The sequence below is a fragment of the Cryptomeria japonica genome, chromosome 3 (assembly GCF_030272615.1).
Source record: "Cryptomeria japonica chromosome 3, Sugi_1.0, whole genome shotgun sequence".
NCBI classification, from domain to species: domain Eukaryota; kingdom Viridiplantae; phylum Streptophyta; class Pinopsida; order Cupressales; family Cupressaceae; genus Cryptomeria; species Cryptomeria japonica.
Window position 1 is genome coordinate 434,827,203 of NC_081407.1, and position 19,085 is coordinate 434,846,287.

Sequence of the window (19,085 nt, forward strand, 5' to 3'; positions counted from 1 at the left end):
TATAAATGAGATCCCTATTACAAAAGAAGTTTTGCAACCTTACAATATTTTGCTTTGCCAGTTTCAACCTTACCGATCTGTGCTTCCTCCACACACTCTGCAACTTTGCTTTGCTGCTGATTCTAACTTTGCTAAGTCTCCTCTCACAATGTCTTTTTAATTCAACTCACACCGATCACTCTTTATCAGATGTGGCTTCTTTCAGATTTTCACCTCTGCATCCTATGCTAACTTTGCCAGTTTGTTTCTTACACCGGTTTACCTTGCCTCTCCTTACCGGTACAGTCCTCTCTCATAAACACTTCAAGTGTTTATCTCTTTGGCTCTCAGACAACAATTTCACACTTACCTTCACTCTACAGCAACACAGATAGCAGTCTCAAGTCATCATATTTAATCTTGAGCTTTCCAGCCAAAAATCAATTCAAACCAAGGGCGGTTAGGGTTTCTTCCATCAATCAAATCTTCATAAGATCTGATCCAATCTACCTTGGATCGATCACCTGCATTGGAGGAATGCATTTGTATGCATTTTCCATTATCCAATGTGTATTTGCTAAGATAGCAATCCCAACCATGATTTTCGGCCTTGAAATCTATTGACTCATTTATGACCCAGTTGTTTCCTTCTCGATGTCCTCTTGCAATCTAATTTCTTTGCTTTGATCCAGGCACCAACAAATCCCTGCTCTTTCTCTGTCATTCATTCTTCCTCGAGCCACATCAATCTATTATTGATCTGTGATTTGTGGATGTTTCATTAATGTCGACTGACTGTTCCAACAACCATGTCGATGGAAACTTCACCAACCTCTGCATGCTTGCCACCTCAGCTCCACATGGCATCACATCGGTCATACACTCATCTCACCGACACAAGATCGGTTTACACTTGAACACTCAACAAACTCATACTGGCACAAGCCCTTACCGGTGAGACCTCTTTCTGCTAACCGGTAGTGCACACTACAGCGTTAGCACATCTTCACCTCTGATGGTTTTTGATCATTTTAACATTCTATCTCTTCATCACAAACATGCAGCCATCCTTCAAACTGGTTTATGCTTTACCGGTTGTCACTCAACATGCTAACACACACATGCATATCACCTTATATTGGTGAAGTCACTGATAGTCTCAATACCTACTTGGCTTCCACCATACCGATTGACAAGCCTTCATGTTAATCTTCTCAATACCTATTTGTCTTCCAGCATACCGACTGACAAGTCTTCATGTTAATCTTCCTTATACCGGTTCAATCTTCTTTATACCGGGTGACATACCTTTACCGGTAGCCTGCAATACCGGTTGACATCAATGACAACTCAATGCCAACACTCTGCAATTGCAAGTTGGATCCGCAATCCGCCACCCTACAACAAAATTTTAGGACACGCAACTTCCAGAATGAAACTTTTCTTTGATACCACTTGAAGAAGTCACCAGCGAGGAGGGACCTCAAGGAGATCAGTCCCAACCGGACAGCAAGAGTAAACTCAACGGAAACACATAGATATGATGGAGGCAATGCAAAACATATAGTTTTATTGCATGAAATTTGATTACATCCAATTGGTAACAACCAGATTACAACATACTGACACACATGCCTGGTAGAATAGGTCACATTGGGACCTTGAATCGAAAGATCTATCTTCTAGGCACAGTCTATCTATCTGATACTTCTTAATTCTTTGATTGATTGCATTCTAAAGCATGATTACAAATATATATATCGATCCAAAGGATCTAGTCGGTCCAAAAAGGATCAGAACCTGAAGAACAAGACCTAACATGCAAAATGAACAAGGTTGGCCTCCGCCACATGCCAAGAAACATTGAGATCAACGTCCAAGGCTCCACAAGCTTTAGAATGGGTTTCGGTAGATCACCAGAATAGGTCTCAGGCAACTTGTAACAAAGGAACCGGTAACAAGAAACTGTCAAGGAAATCGATAGCGATATCTTTCCGAAAAGTGATCCAAAAGAGATGTGGTTTGAAAGCAAGAAAGGTGATCAAGTCTTCAAGTAGAATCCAAATCCATAGGATCTGGTGAAGCAAAACCAAGACATACAAAAAGGAAAACTGGAACTACAAACATAAAAGAAAATGTTTTTGGTTGATCCAAGATTGTTGTGAACCGGGGATGCTCCTGCATCAACATTCCAACCCTGATGTAGGGGTATTTGCTAAGCCCACATCATGTCGATAGATTTTAATTGATTTTTATGATATAATACAGTCTTTTTTGCATTGCCTCCATCACATTGTGTTGCTTCTGTTGTATTAACTCTTGCTGCATTATTCAGACTGTTCTCTTTGAGGACCCTCCCTACTGTGACTACATGAAGTGGTATTAGAGAAAGTTTTCATTTCAGAGATTGCGGAGTCCTGTTCGATTTTTTTGTAGGGTAGCGGATTGAGGATTTGGCTTGTAGTTGCAGAGGAATTGTGTAAAGATAGCCCAAAGAAATGGTAGAGGTGTTGGAGCACGTGGAAATGTAGACCCTGCTGTGATGGAAATGTTTGGAACCCGATTAGAAGCTATTGAAATGGCCCATAGAAGAGGTCGACGTGTTGAAGATGTAAGTGATGATGAAGAAGAAGAAGTGGCTGGAGAACAAGGAGCAAATCCACCGATCAATGATCCAAATGAAGTGAGGTTTATAAGAGCATTGTCAAGAGAAAATACTAGACCACATTTTACCCCACCAGATTATGTTGGCAAGTTAGATGGATCATGGAGATGGAAAAGTATTTTGATTTTGAAGGCACTGTGGAAGATAAGAAGGTAAGATTTGCTTGCACTAAGTTGAAAGGTCATGCATCTTTTTGGTAGGAACATTTGTAGGTAGATAGACAAAGAAGAGGTAAAGAGAAGATCAAATCTTGGGAGTGGATGATCAACAAGTTAAAATCAAAGTTTACGCTTGCTGATTATTAGGTGAACCCATTTCGGAAGTTACAGAACCTAAAACAAAAGGAATCTAGTGTGAAGGAGTATAATGAAGCATTCTTCAAGTTGAATATCAAATCCAGACATATCGATGATGAGATTGAACAAGTTTCTAGGTACCTTAATGAGTTGTGGATGTCTATACAGGATGAACTAAGTATAATCAAGTTGCAGATTATTGAAGAAGCTTATCAGTATGCCCTGAAAGTAGATGAGAAGTTGAACAAAAGACATGAGCAAAAGCAAAGAGGTAGAGGTGGAAGTTTTCTCGGAGGAAGATTTCAAGGAGGAAGAAGCTATTTCGGAGGAAGAGGACCCTGTATAGATTAGAATAAAGACAAGGAAGTTAGCAGAGATGGTAGTTCATACTAGAAGGATGATAGAAACCTAGAGAAGAGAACTTGATGGTTACCAGAATGAAGGTTATGGAAAAGATGACAGAAGCCAGGATAAAAGAGTGTTTAGAGGAACTTGCTTTAAGTGCGGAGGAGAAGGACATCGTGTCTTTGAATGTAAAAGGACCAAGAACACTAGAAGGACAACCTTGATGGAAGAAGACCATATCGGATCATCTAATAAACTGGAAGATGGAGAATTGTTGGTGATGAGAGGAGGTTTGTGTTATACTGGAGATGATGAGGAGCCCTTGCATAGGAAGAATTTGTTCAAGACCAGATGTAAGGTATCGTGTAATTGTTGTAAAGTCATTATTTATAGTGGTAGTTTAGATAATCTTGTTTCAAAAGAGATGGTGAATAAGTTGAATTTGAAGAGATTTAAGCACCTCAAACCTTATCAGATAGCATAGATTTAGGGTGATCATAAGATACTAGTGAATGGACAATGTTTGGTGAAATTGAAAATTGGATGTTATCATGATGAAGTTTTGTGTGATATTATGCCTATGGATATTTGTCATAACTTTTTGAGTAGACCTTAGCAGTTTGATGGATAGGCAATACATGATGGGAGGAAGAGCATATACACTATTATTGCAAATGGAATGAAGTAGACCTTGTTGCCCTTGGAGGAGCCTTTAAAGAGTGATGTTTGTACAACTGCTAGAATTTGTTTGGTGGATGGAAGGAAATTTCTGGATGGGATGAGACATGAGAGTGTATGTTTTGCTATAGTCCCTAAAACGACTGAAGATTTAGAGCATGAAGAAGAACAACCAGAGGGGATAAATGATTTGCTAACAGAATATGGAGATATCATTTCAGATAATGTACCTGATGGATTACCCCCTATGAGAAGTATTAATCATTGTAGGGACCTAATTCCTGGAGCTAGTTTGCCTAATAAAGTAGCACACTGGATGACACCGATAGAGCGAGGAATTAAATATACAAGTGTAGGAATTGTTTAGGAAAGGTTTGATCAAAGAAAGTTTGAGTCCTTGTGCAGTACCAACAGTGTTAGCATCTAAGAAGAATGGAGAATGGAGAATGTGTACCAACTCTAGAGCAATAAACAAGGTCACAGTAAAGTACATATTTCCTTTGCCTAGGATGGATGACATAATGGATTGTTTGAGTGGAGCCAAATATTACACAAAGATATACTTGAAAAGTGGCAGAGAAGTAGATGAGTGGAAGACAAAATTCAAGACAAATGAAGGACTATTTGAATGGTTGGTGATGCCTTTTGGGTTGACTAATGCACCGAGTACTTTCATGTAGTTGATGAATGAAGTATTGAAGAAATTTTTGGGTAAGTTTGTTATTGTATATTTGGATGATATTTTGATATCTAGTAGGAGCAAGGAAGAACATATGTTGCATTTGAGACAAGTTTTGCATAGGTTGAGAGAAGAAAAGTTGTTGATAAACATTAGGAAGTGTCGTTTCATGAAAGAGGAGTTAGTCTATTTGGGATTTGTGATATTTGCAGATGGATTGAAGATGGACCCTGAGAAGGTAAGAGCAATTGTTGAATGGTCTACACTAGAAATCATTGGGGATGTAAGATCATTTCATGGATTGGCTAGTTTCTACCAGAAGTTTATCAAAAAATTTAGTTCAGTTTGTAGCCCTATGACAAAAAAAATGAGAGGATATAGGAAGGATTTCAAGTGGACAATTGGAGCAAACATGAGTTTTAAATTGTTGAAGCAGAAGGTGATAGAGCAACCTGTGTTGGTGGTGTAGGAGCACCTAATTGAGCAAAACTCTCCTTTTTGAGTAATTTGTGATTTCATGTTTTTAATGTCGTGTCAAATTTATAATGTTTTTTTAGGTTGTTGTGTGTCTTGTTTAGTGGTCTTGATCTCATTTTGGGCTCAAGAGGTCAAGTTTTGCCTTTCAGGCTTTGAGTTGTCAATTTTTGGCAAAAATGTGCAAAATTGCCAAAAAGGTCTTCTAATGCTTTCCAAAGTATTGAAACATGTTTGATAAGTGTTTTTAGGCATATCAAAGTTGTTTAGACAAGTTGATAAGGTTAGATTGTCAAAAATGCCTCTTGGAGCTAGAAATGTTGTCATTTGGCTTGAAAAGTTGTCAAAGTGGTCATTTTTGGGTTTTTCTAGCAAAATGTAGTTGTGGAAGCCTCATGTCCGTATAGGGCTTGGTAAATAATTATAAATGCTATAAAAAGGCCTCCCTTTTCCTTGAGTTTGGTTGGTGATTGTATGAGCAAGAGATTCTTAATAAAAATCATGAAATTTTGGCTTTTATGACTAGTTTTTCCTTCCTTTGAGTAACAGTCTGTACTGTAGCTTCATAGTCCGTACTGTACCTTTGGGAAAGTGTTCTTAACAATTGTACACTATTTCTTAATTGATTGTTATTCTGGTTTCCTTTGGCAAGTTGTTTATACAAAATTATTTTGCTTCTGTGTGCTCACTGCCCTGTCAAGGGTTTGAAGTTCCAAAATGCCACCACTTGACTAATCCATGTCTGGGATCCCACAATATGGATTTAGTCAAGTTGGAACTCATGTATATAATGTACATATGCTTTACTTTATGCCAAAATTGTGTTTCAGAGGAGGACTTGAGTGAATACTAGGCAAGTAGTGATTACTCGGCTAGTAGCATGATTGAAAACTCAAGATTTGTACCCAAAAGCAATTTGGAGTGAACAAATGAATGAGGCAGAGGTCTGAGCATGTGGCCAAGGATGGTTAGCATCATCTTGATGTGTTAGAGTAGCTTGTTCCATTTAATCATTCTCTTTTTGTAATCAAACAGTGAGTTCACTGTTTTTGTGAATTGTATTTGTCAAATACTCATGGAATGCTTCAAAAGCATCATCCAAGCCTTGTAACTAAGAAGGCAATGTAATAGGAATGTTCTCTAGTGTTTTGCAGACCTCATTGAGGTATATTTCCAATTCAAACTCTTCATTATCCAGGTCCAAGAGAGAGGGCAGCAACTGACTGGAAAAAGGCAACATTTTGACAGTGACAGTGGCAATTCTCTTCTTTTCTCAGTTGTTTGTCAAGTGTTTAGCATTATGTTTGCAGGGCAGTAACAGGGGAAGGTTTTAATTGGTGAGGTAGAAGTCCTAAGCCAGTTTGGAGGCTTGATGAGTGGAGTTGGAAATACTTATCAATGTTCTTTGATTTAAACCCTACCAAACCCTACAAAAGTGCCTTAAATGGTGGGAAGTCCTCATATTGCAATAACAGTGGCCTAAACCATGAAAATCCACTAGCATATACCTTAAAACTACCATCCAAATCAAGGTTGTTGGAGGAGAGACCCATCGTAGAGAAGGACAAGCAAAAAAGTGTCAATTACCCCTCCATGGGCTAGTAGCCTTTTGACTGCATAACACACAATTTTTAGAACCCGATTGCAAGGAGGATTTGGGGTCTTAAGAAAATTCATGGGATCTTCCCAAAACAATGAAATAAGCAACATATAGGCCCTTGGATAGTGTGTAGTCCCTTTTTGAGGTTTTGACCCTTGGTTGGTGTATTGAGCAAGCCAAGTCTATGGGCCTAGAACTAAGTTTGGTTGTCAAACTTGAACAAAACCTTGCTGCCCCTACATGTCCATGTTGAAGACTCCTAATGGACTCTGAAACATAGGGTTGAATGCTAGAGAACAAAGATTGAGGATGTGTAGATGGGTGGAGTGAGCAATTTGAGTAGGTTTGAGCATGGGTGTGAGCTATCACCAAAAGGGGAGGTTGTCGATGAAGACTTGTAGAGAGAGACCTGACTATTGCAACTTATCTTGATTATGGCCAACATAAGGAGCAGACATAAACAATACTTTTGTTTCCTTTTGTAACTTCTTGACCAAAATTGGCCTTTTGAGCACTTACCTAACAATCTCCCTATCAGTTGGCTTTACCTAATTTTAGCAAAGTATTTCAAGTGGACTGTGATGCAAGTGAGAATGCAATTGGAGTAGTGTTAAGTTAGGAAGGTAGACCAATATTATATTTCAATGAGAAGTTGAATGATGCAAGAAGAAGATATTCTGTGTATGATTAGGAGTTTTATGCCATAATTCAAGCATTGAAGAAATGGAGACATTATTTGTTGCCCAAGGAGTTTGTGTTGTATACTGATCACCAAGCTTTGTAGTACTTGAATAGTCACAGTAAGTTGAACCAGAGACATATGAGATTGGTGGAGTCCTTGCAGAGTTATACCTTCTTGTTGAAGCATAGAAGTGGGAAGTCAAATAGAGTTGCTGATGATTTGAGTAAGAGGAATTTGCTAACAGAGATGCGAGTGGAGGTATTAGGTTTTGAGGAATTGAAGAACTTGTATAAGGATGGCCTAGATTTTGTAGAACCTTGGAAAACTTGTAAGGAATCAGTTATGGTGGATAGAAGTTAGTGGTTGGACTATTTTATTCAAGCTGAGATGTTGTTTAGAGGAGTTCAGTTGCGTATACCTAGGAGTTCTATGAGGGAAAGTTTGATAAAGTTGAAGCATAATGGAGGATTAGCTGGACACTTTGGTGTTGATAAGACAGTAGCATTGATTAGTGAGAACTAATTTTGGCTTCAGCTTCATAAGGATGTCAGGAAATTTGTTCAGAGTTGTAGGATTTGTTAACTTGCAAAAGGTAGTAGTCAGAATGTTGAATTGTATAAGCCTTTGACAATTTCAGAGAGACCTTGGGGGGACATAAGCATGGATTTTATACTTGGATTTCCTAAGACACAAAGAGTAAATGATTCTATATTTGTGGTGGTAGATAGATTCTTGAAGATGACACATTTCATATCTTGTAAGAAGACAACAGATATAGGACTGCATGTTGCTGACCTATTCTTCAAGGAGGTGGTCAGATTACATGGATTACCTAAGAGCATAGTTTCTGATAGAGATACTAATTTTGTTGGATATTTTTGGAGAACACTTTGGAAGAAGATGTAGACAGACTTCAAATTTAGTTCTACTTTTCACCCACAGACTGATGGAAAAAGTGAAGTGGTAAATAGGAGTTTGGGAGATTTGTTGAGATGCTTAGTTGGAGACAAAACTAGAAGTTGGGACTTGATCCTTGTGCAAGTGGAGTTTTTTTACAATTATTTAGTGAACATGAGTACCATAAGAACACCTTTTGAGATTATTACCAGAGCACACCTTTTAAGGTATATCAACACTGAGCGATATCCGTAATGAAGACAAGAGTAGTGTTGAAGTAGAAGAATTTGCAGAACATATGAAGACAATACATACTCAGGTCAAACAACATTTGGAGGACATGAACAATACGTATAAGGAGAAAGCATATGAGAAGAGGAGACATAATGAATTTGAAGTTGGCAATGAAGTGATGGTGTATATGAGGAAAGAGATATTCCCAGTTAGAACCTATAGTAAGTTGCAGATGAGGAAGTTTCAAGGACCTTGTAAGATTTTGAAGAAATTCAGTTCTGAAAATGCATATGAAGTGGAGTTACCAGATAGTTTGGGTATTTCACCTATATTCAACATTAGAGATCTACATCAGTACCATGAGGCAAAATTTAGTGAGGACAATGTAGCAAATTTCGAGAAACAGATATCCCAAAGGGAACCATAACATATTGAAGATATTTTGGACAATAGGATTGGGCGTAGTACCCAGAGTAACCAATACAAAGAGTATCTTGTGAAGTAGAAAGACAAACCAGTTGTGGATTCATCATGGATTTCTCAAGTAGAGGTAGACCGTCTTGGTTTTCCTTTGACCCCAACAAAGTGAGGGACTCATTTTTTCAACAACCCCAAATGTCTGATGCAAGAGCATCCCTGGTTCATGGCAATATTGCATCAACCAAAAACATTTTCTTTCAGTTTGTTACTAGTTTTGCAATTTCAACAATTCTTTCAGCATTGATTGGAATTTGCTCACTGGATCTTGCAGAGCTAGAATTTGTTCATGGACATGTTCTTCTACCTTATCCTGTGTTCATGAGACGTTTGGATCTTTTTTCTGGCAAGTTATCTCTTTCAAAATTTGAGACATTTTTCTGGCTTAGAAATTCGGAACCGCTTGGACCTATTTGCCATTGACGAATCTTGTAGATCATTTTTGTAGCTTGTGGAGGTTCAATTTGTTGTTTCCAACGTTCCTTCCCTTGGGTCCGCACTTCAGTCTATATTTTTTTGAGGGATCTCTTTGGCAGAGGCCGACCTTGTTGTTTTACACGTTTCATCTTTTCCATTGACATTTGTTTCATCTTTGAGTCAATGGAGACCATTATTGATCATATAAATCGATATAATTAAGCATGTAGAATTAGTTATAGGAATATAGAATAATAATAAGAAGGTTAGGAGATCTGGAGTTGGCTTGCATTCTTGCTTGAGCCCGGATATTGTATTGAGCATGCATTTAATCAAGTCTGTGTGCCAAATCTTGTAAGCTTGCATGTTGCCGACATGCTGTAGTTAATTTTCATGATATAATAGTCTTTTCTACATTGCCTCCATCACATTGTGTTGCTTCTATTGTGTTAACTCTTGTTGCATGGTCTAGACTATTCTGTTTGAGGATCTTCCCTGTCGTGACTGCACCATGATGTCCTAAGGGGCCATACAGTGTCGTTAAGAGTCATGTGGGGTCCTAATGGGGCCACACATGTGTTAGGACCCCACATGACCGTTAAAAACACCACATGACCCCTTAGGACCATATTATGTCCTAAGCCTGGGTCATATGGTGTCCTAAGGGGTCATATGGTGTTGTAACACATGTGTGACACCATTAGGACCCCACATGACCCCTAACGACATCATATGACCCCTTAGCACACCAAATGAATGCCTAGGACCATATGATGTCCTCAGGGGTCATATGCTATCCTAAGAGGTCATATGGTGTTGTAACACATGTGTGGAACCATTAGGACCCCACAAGACCCCTAACGACATCATATGACCCCTTAGTAGACCATATGACCTCTTCAGAGCATATGATGTCCTCCAAGGTCATATGGTGTCCTAAGGGGTCATATGGTGTTGTAATAATACCATATGACCCCTTAGCACAACATATGACCCCATAGGAGCATATGATGTCCTAAGGGGTCATACGATATCGTTAGGGATCATGTGCGGTCCTAATGGGGCCACACATGTGTTAGGAGCATTTGATGTCCTAAGGGGTCATACGACATCGTTAGGGATCATGTGGGGTCCTAATGGGGCCACACATGTGTTAGGATCCCACATGAACCTTAACGACACCACATGACCCCTTAGGACCATATGATGTCCTATGCTCAGGTCATATGGAATTCTAAGGGGTCATATAGTGTTGTAACACATATGTGACACCATTAGGACCCCACATGACCCCTAATGACCCCACATGACCCCTTAGCACACCATATGACCCCTTAGGACCATATGGTGTCCTAAGGGGTCATATGGTATCTTTAGGGGTCATATGGTGTCCTAAGGGGTTGCATGGTGTCATAAGGGGTCGTAACATATGTGATGTCCCATTAGGACCCCACATGACCCCTTAGCACACCACATGATCCCATAGGACCATATGATGTCCTAATGGGTCCTATGGTGTCCTATGGGGTCATACAATATTCTAGCACATCTATGACCCTATTAGGACCTCACATGACCTTTGGCGACACCATATGACCCCTTAGCACACCATATGGCTGTTAGCATTTGGCATAACTGATACAGATGAGGTGATGCAGTTGAAGATGGATGACTGCACTGGTAAAGGATAAAAGTCTATTTGTGATGAAGAGATTGAGATTCTATGATTAGATGATTTGATCAGTTATTTGTGTTGTCATTGATGGCGACTGATGTCAAATGATGATTACTAATCTTCCTGATGTTTTGTTTTGTCATCTAAGTGATTGGGTTTACTCGAAGATAGGGTTTACCCACAGATAACTGAAGTATGTGAAATAAGACTTTAACTGGTACACCAGAGATGTTTTGGTTGAATCGGTTGATTGACGATGATTGGTGATTTGTGGTTTGGATGGTGAGCTTGTATCATGGAAAGGAGTATCTGACCAGAACCGAAACTTGTGATGATTACCGGAAGGTGTGTTTCAAATTTCTGATAAAATTTTGCTAAGAGTTTAGTAGGGTTTAAGACCGGTGAAGAAATCATCAAACCGGTAATGATTTCTATTATGATGGTGATCAACAACGAGTCTAGATGAAGGTCATAACACGACACAACCCGTGTGAAAATATTTAATTACTATTTTGGCACGATTCAAGGAAGAATTTCTTGGGAATTAGCGAAACGCTTAGTAGAGTGTTTTATGGTTTTTGCTTTGGTACAGATCAGATTTTAGTGATGGGTTACGATCAACCAACGGTTGATATTGCATTGTAATTTGTTGTAACGATCTATATATCGATCTGAGACGATCTCTTTTGATTTGAATTGTAAATTCATGATGTAATTAGGGTTTAGTGGCTGACCTAGTTGAGAGGGCTATTTAGGATGACACAATTGATATTTTTCATGTCGGTGGTCTTAGAGAATGTGTTGAGGCATCCAAGTGAAGTGTGAGATCTTCCTGAGAATTGCAAAGTGTTGTGCGTAACTAGATTTGATCAAGAAAGTAGAGAAGTACAAGAAAAAGATCACTTATTCACTATTGTTCCCTAACAGTTGTAGCAGGTTAAATCCTTTAACTAGGTACGTCCTAACATGCCTTAAACATTTAATTCCCTTAATAGGGCAGCTCTCAAAAGAGTGTTACATCCTCTCATGAGGTTGATCCTAATAGATCATCTAGCTCCTAACCGGGATGCTAGGAAAATCCCTTAACCGTGTGACTCCTAACAGGGTCTGCTCCTAACAGGGCGTAATGTAAGCTCCTAACAGGGCGTACTTCAAAAGAGTACAAATATTTGTGGGTGCCAACTCCCATCGTGGTTTTTCCCTATTTGGGTTTCCACGTCAAAAACTTATGGTGTTCATTTGTGGAATGTTTTTCATGTGATGTTCTTGTTTATGTTTCATTTTATGTATTATTTCTGAGACACCGGTTATGATGTTTTATTAGAGGTTTATCAAAGGTTACCGATACTGATAAGAGTTGATAGAGAAAAGTGATTGATTTGATAAGATAAGTTGGTAAATGATCAAATCTACATGATTGCTGAAAGAATTGATTGATGTTGTAAATAATTTGATTAATGTATTAAGCAAATCTGATAAAGAGGTTGTTAGATCTGATTAAAGAAGTTAAGATATTTGTTAAATGGTTTCAGATCTGATATAAGTTTGATTTTGGGTTTAAAGTTTCAATTGGTCTTAATATTGATTCACCCCCCCTCTCAGTATTAACCGAATCCTCATAGGATTAACAATTGGTATTAGACCTTTGGTCCTTTGTGTGCAGAAAGCCTAACCGCTTGAGGAAAAGATTCAGAGGAAGTCAAGATGATGAAGAAAGAAGGTCCCAAGTTCAACAAGGATAACTACAAGATCTGGAAAGATAGAATGAAGATCTACATCAAAGGTCTTGGTGCACAATATTGGAAGCAAGTTGAAACAACATATGTTGGTCCTACTACTACTCCCTTGACACTGGATGAACTCAGAGAGAAGCAAGATAACATGCAAGCCCTAGAAGCTATTGTAAGTACTTTATCTGATTCAAAATATATTGTTGTTCAAGGATTGGAAACTGCAGGTGAGGTTTGGGAAAATTTAGAGACAATCTATGGAGGAGATGAGCATGTTCAAAGAGCCAAAGAGGAAAGCTTTAGAGGAAAGTTCGATTACATGAGAATGCTTGAAGGAGAAAATATTGCATAGTATGATAAGAGAATCAAAGAAGTTGTTGGTGGCATAAAGAGTGCTGGAGGTAAAATAGAAGATGATGCAATAGTAAGTAAAATTCTCAGAACTCTTCAACCTTAGTATGCTATAAGAGTATCGGCAATCCAAGAACTATTTATTCATTGATTGGTAAGGTTACAACTTTTGAGTTAAATAGTTTTGACAATAATGTGACAAAATATACTGAATTTGCCTTTAAAGCTTCTGTTACTAGTTCATCTGCTAGAAAAGGAAAAGATATATGTCAAAATCATGAGTGCAGGATAAGTCATGGAAGTAACCAGAGAAATGAAGACAATGAAGATCACGTGATGGAACTTGAGGCACTATTAGCAAAGAGATTTCCAAGAGGCACTGGTAAGTATAAAAGAAAGCTACCTTTGAAGTGTTTCTCTTGTAGTAAAATTGGTCATATTGCTGCTAACTGCCCTAACACCGATAAGAAATAAAAGTTTAAAAGATTCAAAGGAAAGGGCATGAAACATTGTTATGTTGCAGTAGATGAAGGTGGGACCGATGAGGAGTCGGAAGATGAAGATGACAATGAAGAACTTGTGTTTGTAGCCGTGAAGGAGGAACTGTCATATGAAAAGGCACTAGTATCTCATATGGAGAATAGTGATGAATGGATTATAGACAATGGCTTCTCACACCACATGACCAGAGACAAAAGTAAGTTCATAACCCTTAATAAATTTCATGGAGGTGTTATTAGATTTGGAAATAAGTCTCCTTTCATGGTGAAAGGTAAAGGTTCAATCTCTCTAAATGGGAAGAGTAATGTTGATGATGCATTTTGAGTTGACAGTCTAAAGCATAATCTTATAAGTGTTGGTTAGCTCAATGATAAAGGTTATTTGCTTGAGTTTAAAAGTGGAGTTTGCAGAATTCTTGGAGGTAATGGTGAACTGATTGCTACCGGGAAGCAAACTAGAGGTAACTTATTCCATTTGAATAGTAATATTAATAATTGTCTAGTTGCAAGAATGGAAGACAGTTGGTTGTGGCATAAACGATGTTGTCATGTTAATTTTGATAATTTGGTCAAGATAAGCAAGTCAAGTGTTGTAAGAGGACTACCCCAACTTGTCAAACTGGATAGTGTAATATGCAAAGATTGTCAAATCAGTAAGATGACCTCTATTTATTTCAAGAGCAAGAATTGTATTTCTGAGAATGTTTTAGATTTGGTACATACTGATCTCTGTGGCCCTATGAGAACAAAGAGTTATTACGGTGATAGGTATATCATGATCTTCACTGATGACTATTCTAAAATGATGTGGGTGACATTTTTGAGAGAAAAATCATAAGCATTTAGTACATTTAAATTATTTAAAGGTCTGGTTGAGAAGGAAACCGGTAAGAACTTGAAGTGTTTAAGATCAGACCAAGGAGGTGAATTCACATCTGATGAATTTGTTAAGTATTGTGATGAATGGGGTATAAAGAGACATATGTCTGCTCTGAGGACACCACAATAGAATGACATAGCATAAAGGATGAACAAAACAACAATTGAAGCTGCAAGAACCATACTATTACAAGGTGATGCATCCAAAATGTTTTGGAGAGAAGCAGTTAGTATTGTTGTATACATTTTAAACTGGGTACTAGTAAAGAGAGGTAACAATAAGACACCCTATGAGCTATGACTTGGAAAAACCCCTTGTGCAAGTTATTTAAAAATTTTTGGAAGTCAATGTTTTATTAAGAGAGATAACTACACTGAGAAATTTGATGCAAAATTTGATGAGGGAAGTTTTCTTGGTTAGTCTTTAAGAGTAAAGCATATAAATGTTACAATAAGAGAACTAAGAAAATTATTGAAAGTGCTAATGTAAAAGTTGATGATCTATCTGATAAGTCTGAAGGTACAAGGATATCAAAACCTGAAAAATGATGATAATGAGGAAAAGTTTGTGATCATTGAACTAGAGGCAAAGAATAATGAAGAACCGACAAATGCAACATTAGATGCTCAACCGGTAAGCGATGACAGTGAGGAAGAAGATGAAGAACCTGATGCAGAAGATACCAAACCAACATAGACAATACCTAGATATGTCAGATTAAATCATTCACAAGAGAAGATAATTGGTGATAAGAATGTAGGTGTGCAAACTAGGAGAAAGATCTGGGAGAACTCATGTTTGATATCTACAATTGAACCCAAGACAGTTAAGGAAGCACTAAAGGATGACAATTGGGTTAATGCAATGAATGAAGAATTAGATCGAATTGAGAAGAATCAGACATGGTCACTTGTTCCTAGACCGGAGGATAAGAATGTAATTGGAACAAAATGGGTCTTTAAGAATAAATTTGATGAAGAAGGAATTATTGTAAGAAACAAGGCGACGTTAGTCTGCATAGGATATGCTCAAGAAGAAGGTGAGGATTATGGTGAAACATTTGCACCGGTTGCTAGATTAGAAGGTGTAAGGATGCTGCTGGAATTTGCTGCATATAAGGGATTCAAAGTTTATCAAATGGATGTCAAGTCAACCTTTCTAAATGGGATTTTAGAAGAAGGAGTATACATTGAACAACTGGATGGATTTTCCTTGACTGATGATAAGGACATGGTGTGTAAATTGCATAAAGCACTATATGGTATAAAGCAAGCACCGAGAGTATGGTATGAGAGATTACATGCACATTTGATCAAAATTGGATTCCAACGTACTAGTGAGGACAACAACATTTATTTGTTGACTGATGGAGACAAGATGTTGATAGCATAAGTGTTTGTAGATGACATAATTTTTGGTGGAAATGATATGTGTATGGACATTGGTGATATAATGAAAAAAGAATTTGAAATGTCTTTAATCGGTGAAATAAAGTTCTTTATTGGCTTACAGGTCCAACAACTGGATGGTGGTATTTTTATTTGTCAAACCAAGTATATCAAAGAGGTGTTGAAGACTTTCCACGTGGAAGACTGCAAACCAGTAGGAACACCGATGGTGATAGGCTGCAAGTTATCAAAGCAAGATGATTCCCCTACTGTTAGTGAAAAAGAGTACAAATCTATGATTGGCCAGCTACACTATGTTGTTCATAGCAGACCATGTTAGACAGTTCAAATAATCGGAGGACAACTGAGAGGGGGGGGGGGGGGGTGAATCAGTTGTCACCAGATTACTAGAACATTAAGCATTTAAAACTTTATTATCAAAACACATAAGATAAATACCAAAATACATAAGCCAATTACCAAAATAGCAGATATACCAATTAAGCACAACCAACAATTAGAGAATAGTTACCATCCACATGACATCAAGATTTGTACGTGGAAAACTTGGTAAAGGAAAAAACCACGATGAGAAGCCTACCCATAGTCAAATAATACATCTACAGTAAGTATGTGATTATAAATTGAGGGGCCTACACTTGGAGGAAGACCAACATTCTAGAGCACACTGCTCATTACAAAAGGAGTCTCACTGACTACATAAGAATCCAGACTACAATCCGAAAGGAAGAATGAACTGCAATAATAACATCTCCTATGCTTGAGTATAGTTCTGGTTAAGCTCAATACCAGAGGTATTAAACCTCTTGCATAAACCCAACTCGATCACCTATGATCGAGCAAATCCTCTGCATGAATGATTATTACATTATTCGCTTGCATACCATGATCTACAATGAGATCATACACATATATATACAAACCCTCGACCTTAAACAATTAGGTTGGCCACCCAGACAATAAAACCTATTACATAATTATAAAACATATCATCCTGAGGCCAAACAAATATCATCCAACCCATAAGTCATCCCAGAAACACATCAAAAAGTCCTAACAATATGTTACATTAAGTCGGTCCATAACCTATATAGCACATAATAGGTTCGGTGCTAAATGCAACACCATCGATCAATTGGAACACGAACATGATAATCATCAGCATCCTAAATGCCTACTAGAAGCCACACCAACACCACTTATGCATAATATCAAAAGATCTTCAACAAAGCTCTGCTGGTGAAACTAGCATATAAGATAGCATCCGATCACCAAATCAATACCAATTGACTGAACATATATCTAAGTAGCATGAATAGAAGATCTAAGCCAATTCCATAAGCTAAAACATACCGGCGTATAGTAGATCAACTTGATCCATCCAACCAGAAACCAATCATCCTACCGGGACCAATCAGATATCGGTAAACAACCAAAGCAGCTAGTGTTGACATCAATGACAAAACATCAATGCAACACATAATCAATTCCTCAGAATTGCCAACAGACCAGACATTGCTCATGCTGTTGGATTAGTGAATAGATTTCAAAAAGAGCCTAAGGAGAGTCACATGGTGGCTACTAAGAGAATTTTTCGATATCTCAAAGGCACAATAGATTATGCTTTATGGTATCTCTATAAAGGAGATTTTACTTTGGATGTCTTTACTGATGTTGATTGGGCAGGTAATGCGGATGATCGGAAAAATAGAATCTATGGAGCTTTTCTACTTGGTGGAAGATTAGTGGCATGGACGAGCAAGAAACAAACTTGTGTTTCTCAATCTACAGCTGAAGCAGGGTATGTAGCTGCATCCATGAATTTCATGCAAACAATATGGATGAGACATGTGCTAGAAGAATTCAAGATAGATATGTCTGAACCGATGACCATCTATGGTGATAATACAAGTGCAATAAATATTTCTAAGAATCCTGTACTTCATTCTAGAACCAAGCACATTGAATTGAAGTATCATTTCCTAAGGGAAAGAGTTCAAGAAAAAGAGGTGAAGATAGAATATGTGAAGAGTAAAGATCAGTTAGCTGACATCTTTTCCAAGCCCTTACCGAAGGATACCTTTGAGTTTCTTAGAGGTAAACTAGGGGTTAGACCCCTACACCAGAAAAACTAGAATGATGGAGATCCATCAATCCTGTGGATTTCATGTTTATATTTCACTAAGGATTGATGAAGGTGTAGGCTACTCCTTTGGGGGAGCAAGTCTGATGTAAAGTTCTGATTTAATGCTCTGTTATAATTTTTCTGATTTGAGTAGCAGAGATGATGGAAGAGGCAACAACTGAATTGAAGACAAGTGATGCATTTACACCTTTGGCATTGCTATCAAAGGGGGAGAAGAATAGAAATCAGATATGGAAGATATGGGAGAAGAAAAGAAAATCTGATATGGGAGAAGTTGAAGATCAGATTAAGAAAAACATTGGTTAAGGGGAGATGACAAAAGGAGGAAAGTCGACAGATGAGGTGATACCGACAAGCAAGTCTATTTGTGATGAAGAGATTGAGATTCTATGATTAGATGAATTGATCAGTTATTTGTGTTGTCATTGATGGCAACTGATGCCAAATGATGATTACTGATGTTCCTGATGTTTTGTTTTGTCATCTAAGTGATTTGCTTTACCGATAAAGCGCTGAAGTCTATGAAATAGGACTTTAACCGATAAAGAAAAGATGTTTTGATTGAATCGGTCGATTGGTGATGATTAGTGATTTGCGGTTTGGATGGTGAGCTTGCATCATGGAAAGGAGTATTTGACCGGAAATAGAACTTGTGATGATTACCGAAAGGCGTGTTTCAAATTTCTGATGAAGTTTTGCTAAGGTTTTAGTAGGGTTTAAGACTGGTGAAGAAATCATCAAACCAGTAATGATTTCTGTTATGATGGTGATCGACGATGAGTCTACATGAAGGTGGTAACATGAAACAACCCACATGAAAATATTTAATTACTATTTTGGTGCGATTCAGGGAAGAATTTCTTGGGAATTAGCGAAACACTTAGTAGAGTGTTTTATGGTTTTGACTTTGGTACAGATCGGATTTTTGTGATGGGCTACGATTAACCAACAATTGATATTGCATTGTAATT